Source organism: Pinus tabuliformis, chromosome 2_2 (genome assembly GCF_031772625.1).
Source record: "Pinus tabuliformis cultivar Carrire ecotype Pingquan chromosome 2_2, CPIR1, whole genome shotgun sequence".
Taxonomy (NCBI): Eukaryota; Viridiplantae; Streptophyta; class Pinopsida; order Pinales; family Pinaceae; genus Pinus; species Pinus tabuliformis.
This window is the reverse complement of record NC_142300.1, coordinates 297560248-297568718: the sequence shown is the minus strand read 5'-3', so window position 1 is coordinate 297568718 and position 8471 is coordinate 297560248.

The window sequence follows — 8471 nt, the reverse complement described above, 5'->3', positions numbered from 1 at the left end:
AGAAACGTTTTGACTTCTTTCTCAATCAATGGTAAAAGCAGATGATTTATCTATCTTAGTTTCTGCTTGAATGGTTTAATCCCCTCTTTCAAGGGAATATTTTGCTGAATAATATTTACATCGTATGTTTTAAGATCCTCATAGGACCAAGAAAAAACATAAACATAGTCCTTGATAAGCTTAAGGTATCTCTCCTAATAATTAAGTGGAACTCCATTAAATAATTTGACTAACCTACGCTCCTTCTGGGTTCCAACATTATGATCTTGAATCTTCTCATCCTGTGGAATTTTCTCTAAACTAATAGCTACATCATTGGAATTAAAAATCCCTTCAAGAGGGAAAAGTCCCCTTGGAAGAGTATTATCTTTCAATTGAATAATATATTGATCAACTATAGAATTTTTCAACCACTTACTTCTGCACCTTTTGTTGCTTCATCTTCATCTTGATCAATCTCTATGCCCTAAAAATCTTCAATCATTATCAAGAATTCCTTAATCTGCTAATCATCTTCAAAAAACTTCCAGTGCTATATATTTTCAGGAACAGAAGGCCTATACCTTGTTTCAATTTCATATCTTAGCTTTGGATTAATAGGAGGATTAAAAGTACTAGCAGCCACAGTCAAAGAGTCTGCTAATCTGTTTCCGTCTCTTGCAATGAACTGAATGTTGAAAGCTTCGAATAAGTTCTCAACCAAATCCCACACTTCATTTATGTATTCCCTAAGCCTTGGGTGTTTTTCCTGGCAGTGGTTATTTATTTTCTTTATAATCAACTCTGAATCTCCAAAGACAAAAATTGACTGTACTTCCATTTATTTTGGTGTTTGCAGAGAAATGATCAAGGATTCATATTCTACCACATTATTTGTTGCCTCAAACTCCAATTTAAAATAAAAAGGGAACATATTATCTCTAGGTGCAATTAGAAGGAAACCAACATGTGTTGCTTCTTTAGAATAGGCTCCATCAAAGAAGCACTTCCAAAACCCTTCCATTTGCAACTCTGTATTCACATTGGCTTAAGTGAGCTTCCTCTGGTTATCTTCAGCCAACTCTGCATTGTGATGCAGCACGAAGCAAGAAAAGTCATCTTTCTCTTGGATATATACAGGTGAATTACTTGCTCCGTTTTTTGTGATTTTTTTACAAATATAGTTTCTCTGTAAAACCTCCTTTCTTCTCCACCAAAAACTGGTATAACAACATATGTAAATTATAGTTTCAAAACACCACCCAATTTAGCCGCCCATGACCTAGATAGCAAGATTCCAAACCTAGTAGGGATATATGCTAAAACTACATCCATTACCAAGCTTCTAGCTGGGATCTGGGCTACTGACACCACCATATCTTTAATGACCTCCAGACACTTGAATTTATTTGAATCAAAATAATACAAGTCTCTGTAAGATTTAGTAACTTGTAGGTTTAGTTGTTTCATCATTGATAATGGCATAAGGTTATTTGAAGGTCCTCGATCAAACATACAAGTGTGAAAGAGGAAATTATGAATCAGTAGAGAAATGTAGAAAGGAGGTGTTGAAGAATCTACCCCCTCCACATGTGGACCAAAAACCACTACTGGTTTATCTTCTTGCAGATTCACGGTGTCATTTATATTCACATTCTAAGGTATATTAATAAACTCAGCAATATTCCTTTGATAAACTGGTGTTATGACCAACTCTGTGAGGGGCACTTGAATTCTGATTTTCTCTGATTCCTTAGTGAGACTAAACACATGAAACTATTTAGTACTTCTTTCATTTTCATCTTTGTGCAATGGAAACAAGTTTCTTTTAAAGGAATTTTATTACTTTTGTCTTGAGAAGACTCACCTTGAAGCATTTAAGTCTTGCTATTTGTATTATGTTGCTGCTTTCCTTTATTCAATTTCTTTGCAGGTTGTGGTTCTTGTGGAGTTTCCTTCTATAAGGGAGATGGAACTTGTTTCTCACCTTCATATTCTTGACTTCTAGATATTTTCCTTGATCTGAAGTCATATTTCTTATGTAATTATTCCTGCATAAAATTAGAAAACTTCTTCTAATACTCATCAATTTCATCCTCATAATAGATGGCATTTGTTTCAGCATATTCATATTCTTCTCCCTCAACACCTAGTTCATCTTCATCTATTGCATACAATGTGGAAATATGATCGTCATGGTCCCTGGAATGCTCTAATACTTCATTAGGATCTGCCTCTAAATACAATGGTGCTTGAATCTAATCTTGATCTTTCTTCTCCTTCTGCAAGATTTGCAGAGGCTGTCTTCTATATTGAGGATTAAAATTTATGTTCTGTAGTGCATTCCTATGAGAATTCTTACTCTCCAACTCTAATTTAATCAATTTATTTGAAAATTTTTAATTACATTACTCATATCCTCTAATGTTTGACTTTGAGAGGATTCCACTTTAGCCTTTCCCTTGTCTTGGATAGGTTGTGACTCTGGTGCTTTACCTGTCGCCACCAGATTTGCTTCTGTCTCTAAGGCATCAATTTGGATCTGATCAAGGGTTTCAGATCTTCTCTCCCTCAATGTGAATCCAAAACTTGACTCAAAAGCCCTTGCAAAAGTTATTTTTGCACCAAGAGGAGGGGGCTTAATCTCCATGGAAGACTATTGTACAATTTATTAAACCTTCTGATGAATTCAACAACACTTTCATCATATTTCTTCGTAATTACATTAAACTCTATGAGTGAATACCCATGGTCTCTTTTCTCTCCCCATCTCTTGGTGAATAGGCACTCCATCTCTTCCCATGTTGTAATAGAGTTATTAGGAAGCCCTTTAAACCATTTTCTTACTTCTCCATCCAAGGGTTGCACAAAAAGTCTTAGAACAACATCTAGATGTTCAACATTTAGATTCTCTTCAAAATTACAAAATACTTCTATATGATTCTTTGTTTTTTGTTCATCCTCCCTTGTGAAACGAAGAAGAATCTTCAAGTACTCTTGAGCCATTTGATTCAATTGTTGTGGCAATTGAATAGGTGCATACTTATTCATCAAGAATGCAGGTGCTTCCATGTTTGCTTCTGAGCTTACTGAACCTTGATCACTAGTAGCTGTGGAACCTGACTGAGGGGTAAATCGAGTATGAGAAGTTGGCAGTGTATTTATAGGTTCAGGCTGACTAACTATAGCAGATACTAAAAAAGAAACAAACTCTAGAGACTGTTCTTCACAGTTGGGTTCTTGAAATGAATTGGATGTGAAAGGTCACTCTTGGTCAATAAATGATAAATACTTGGATGAAAAATGAGTTGAAATGTTGTAAGGTGTAGATAGTCTAGGACTTGGTGTAAGTGGAGTTTTTGGCCTTCCAACCCTCTTGGAAACTAGCCTCTCAAGGTCTAAAATGGCTTGAACTTTCTGTTGTGAGGTATCTGACCTTGTATGGGGCCTCTTTGGGGCCAGAGTTATTATTTTTGTTCAATACAGCCACATATTTCCTCCTCACTGAACAACCAAAGGAAAATATTAAAAATTCAAGGAAAATTGTTCTTGTCTTCTCTCCCCGACAACGACGCCAATTAATGTTGTCCCTTAAGAAACCAATTTCTTGGCTATGTAGAAATTGTGCTTAAGACATTAATGTTTATTGTTTATGTCACTTAGCTGTCACTTAATTTTATGTTGTATTCTCAAATGAAGGACTTGAAAGACCTGGTTTTTAACCCTCAATACTTAGCTAACATCAAAGTCTCAGAATGTCATTTCATTGCTGAATATAAATGTTAAATGAAGAATGCTAAGAGAAGTTAGAGACAATATGTTATTTTACACAAAAACTATTAGTTGTAACTTAGTATAATTGTAGAGGTACGAACTTGAAGTATAGGAGCGCTCTTTTAAGGAATTTTAACTTCATTTACATAAGAAAATAAAGACCTGTTGCTTAATTACCATACTTAAAAGAAGAAGTTATATGATGATAGATAACAGAGCAGTCACAAAATCATACCCAACAATGTGTGGAAAACTTCTGATTCTTTCATTAATCAGCAGTTTTATCAAGAATACTATGGCCTAGTCTCCAGGTTCTTTAAAATTCGAACCCTCTCTCTGTAAATTTTCATCTTTTTATACATTATGAGACAGTTGGTAATCACCAAAACTATCAAACTGCTTAACTATCTCCTAAATATCTAAAGTAAAAATCACTACAGAATATTACATTAGAGGGTAAAAGACACCTCATTCTCAAGAAAACAAAATAACAGGAAGTAACAAAAATTAGAAAAATGATGATGGTTTCTCATTGCTCGGCTGTGGCTTGGCTACTGATGAAGTTTCTCTGTAGATGTTCTGATAATAGTTAAATTGTTTTAAAATAACACACTACATTTTAACAAAAAAAATTTGCATGAACTTGGGCCCAAGTATGCATCGGAAATGTTCTGATGGTCTAAATGTAAGGAAACCTGACCAATCATTGTTGCCAGAAACCAAAGGAATAAAGTCCCAATCCATTACATATCGGGTCCACCTGAGTTGTAAACCCACACGCACATTTGAGCGTGATCACCGTCTGATCACCCATTCAACGGATGGTCCGATCCTTCGGAACTCAACACGACTTTAAACCTGTTAAACAAAACCTTATCACGTCTGCTTTTTCAACAAGCCTTTGACTTCCTCACAGACCCGATCGGAAATAAAACTGTAGTTAAAAGGCTTATCAAGTTCGATTTTAAAAATAAAACCCATGCACTTTTCAATGTGATATTCGTTGGATCTGTTGCCTGCAAGCGGACGACCTTGATCAACTGAGGTATTAACTCAAATTTATAATTTATCACGTCCGATTTTGAATTCACCCTTGCTCTTGTTAACTGCATGATTACCATCAGATCTGTTGCCTTCGAAGTGGAAAGCTCACATCTTCTCACAGGTTTCTCACATTCAAAAGCCATTAATAATATAAAATAAGTCATTTCTTTCAAATTTTCGCATTTCCTCTTATTTCTGCTATAATATAATATTTGATTTTTTTTTTCATTTTTGCTATAAAACTAAAAATAAAATTAAAAGGAAAATGGATACTACAATAGTTTCCAACAGCACGCACAAAGAGTTACATGTAGTCAGCCAAAATAGCTTATTGCTTAGCCAATATATCTTAATGCTTAGCCAAAACATCTTAACACTAATGAATAACATTTTGGAACTTTAACAAATTCTTCGATGGCTAGAAGGTCAACTAAACCAAGAATGAAAACAAAAGATCTCTTTCAAAACATGAATGGAGCAATTATACCTCCATTCTCACAAAAAAAATAGTAGAAGTGCCAACTTTAGGGAGCTATTGTTAATCAATAAATAATTGGTTACCAAATTTTGCTACTTTCTTAGCTAATTTTGAAATTCAGTTTATGGTAAAGACTATTTATTGCAATTTTTTCATCACAGTAAAGAAAATACTTTTTAAAAACATAGAGTATAATAGCCTAATAATGGTGCATCAACTATGGTCTAATCATGTTCATGGAAAATAAATTTTGTAAATTATTCCAAACTAGACCATTAGACCCATGTGAATGCCGCGTGGGAAAGCATTTTCTTTCATTTTTTAATCTAGGCAAATTTTAAAATTTCAAATAGATGGATATTCTTCTCTCATTTAGGGAAAGTTGCATGCTAAGAATCACAAACAAATTTATAGCATTCTTTCCTTTAGGAAAAGTTACATCCTAGCATTAACTTGTCTTATTTCTTTGTTTAAAAGGACATGTGCAATGGAAAATTCTATGATTGTTTGAATATTGACTTACTAATCATAGAATTTCCAGATTTGATAAATCAATAAAAAATGTAAAAAATCACTTTAAAAATAAGTAGACAATACATAACACAATGAACTAGATACAAATTACTATGAACATTAGAGTATATATAATGTTAATAAATAACATGGTAGAAAACATGAAACTCAAACAAACAAATTCATTGAATATTTCTTTATACAATGTTAATAGCTAGACATCAGGTAACCATAAGATGAAATCAGATCCCAACCATCCAACAAACCAAAAAATCTTTATGGCAATGGTCAAATTCGTTGAGAAAAAGTAGAATGTGGTGTTAAGATTGGAACTGCGGAGATGTAGAGGTGTGGAAGTGGAGAAGCCCCCTTGCCCATTGCCAATAGTCAATGGGAATTCAGTGTTATTAGTTGTTGGTAATATGGATATCTACACATTTTTTTGAACACTTCTTAATTTTGACAACTAGAAAATAATAAAATATCTAGAATATTTTCAATAGATTGCATGATAATGTGACTAAAGGGAACCACACCATCATCTCCTCATTAATGCAAACAAAGGGAATAGTCATTATCTACACAAAATTATATTTTGATGGTGTATGGTAAATGTTATGTGTGAACATATTTTCTTTCTTTTTCTAATCTAATCAAATTGTACAATTGCAAACATATGTATCTTGTTCTCCCCTTTAGGAAAAGTTACATGCTAACATTTACAAATAGACATATAACATTATTTACTTTAGGAAAGGTTACATGCTAGTGTTAACTTTTCTTAATGCTTTATTTAAGAAGTCATGTGAGATGCCAAAGTCTATGGAAACATGAACAATGTGCTAAGGAAAAGTGTTTTCTAATATTGTTTTACTAATTATAGAATTTTTAAATTTGATAAATCAATAAAACGTGGTAAGAAATTGCATTACAAAATAGAAAACATGCCATAAGACAGTGAACTAACAACACATTATATGTTGTGAATGTTAAATCATACATGATGATAAACAAAAGAAATGATTGAAATACATATTTATACAGTGTTAATGGCTATATTTTAACTAAACACAAGATGAAATCAGAACTCAACCATACAAAAAACTGGAAAAGTTCTCTGGAAACGGTCAAATTGTATATGAAAAATCATTCTATATACAAAAAGGGATAGCCATTGTATACACAAAATCATGTTTTGATGGTTTATTGTAAATGTGCCATGGATATCCAAACTTGAAAACAAATCAATAATAGTTGATTTTCCTGCATTTTATTGTTCTTAGGAAAATTTTCATAGATCAAGGAATACTCTTTCCAATTCCATGCCTCTCATAACACAATATCTTGTAGTCTTTTTGTTTGCATGTGTGATATAATTTAATTGGTGGAAATAATCAAAGCAACAATTTTCCATGCAAATGGTAGATAGGACCATAGTTCCATCCATAGTTTTAGGAGTTGTAATTGGACCACTGCATTTCGTACATATAGTCTCAAATGGATTTGTATATGTACTAGTTACCATCATAGGTCCTTACAAGTGCTACAAAATTTATATAGAAAACTAAGACTTAGCAACCTGAAATCAAATCTCTCTCTCTCTCTCTCTCTCTCTCTCTCTCTCTCTCTCTCTCTCTCTCTCTCTATATATATATATATATATATATATATATATATATATATATATATATATATATATATATATATATATATATAGAGAGAGAGAGAGAGAGAGAGAGAGAGAGAGAGAGAGAGAGAGAGAGAGAGAGTTTACTCTACATACTCCACTCATTGATGAAAATATTTCTTGTTTTTTAACTATAATTTTTAGCAAGATGAGTCGAAAAACATCTTCCTGCTATTGTATTTGGATTGAAAGATATGTTGGAAGAAGTTTTACATGCACTTGAACCTGTCACATATGCATTATTTGTAAAATAATACATATTAACTGCATAAGACATGAACAATAATTTTATATCATTGAAACATTCAAAAAAATATAATCTTATTGTTTCCATGTACTGATCTTCATTGCTATTTTTGATTTCTAATACATATTGCATCCATGCTTGTGTTGAGCATATGGAAATGGCACCAATTTTGCGAACTGGAAATGAATCTTGATTATGGCACAAATTTACAATCATCATATTTGAAAAGAAATGGTACTCTGTGAAACATTAATTTTTTTATACAATGCTAAAGCTATTTAGTGAAATAGTTCTCATTATCGCCATTATCATATTTATGCTTTGGAATTATTTCAAATTTCGAATAGAACCACCAACATTTGTCATAAGTTTGTCATCATGTTGTTCAATAAACTGTGTTCACACAAGAAATGTTATTGTCATTCAACCTTCTTATCTATCAAATATGAACAAAGTATTGGTCTTACCTTATTTGCCTTGTCTAAAAAAGTTCAATACGTAACTAACACAACACCATGTAAAATGTTTCATGTTATGTTGTTATTGATATATTTGATTAACAATGGCATATAATCAATCATTTTTAGTATTCATGAGCACTAAATTGAAATTAATTCAAAAACAAAAATAAGGAATATGATATACAATTAGCTAAACTTTGACAAAACTACCTTTTCGTCTTTGTTTCTTACTTTTTTTATACTCTCGTATTTTCTCCTACAATATATAGATTTTTTAAAATTGGTCAT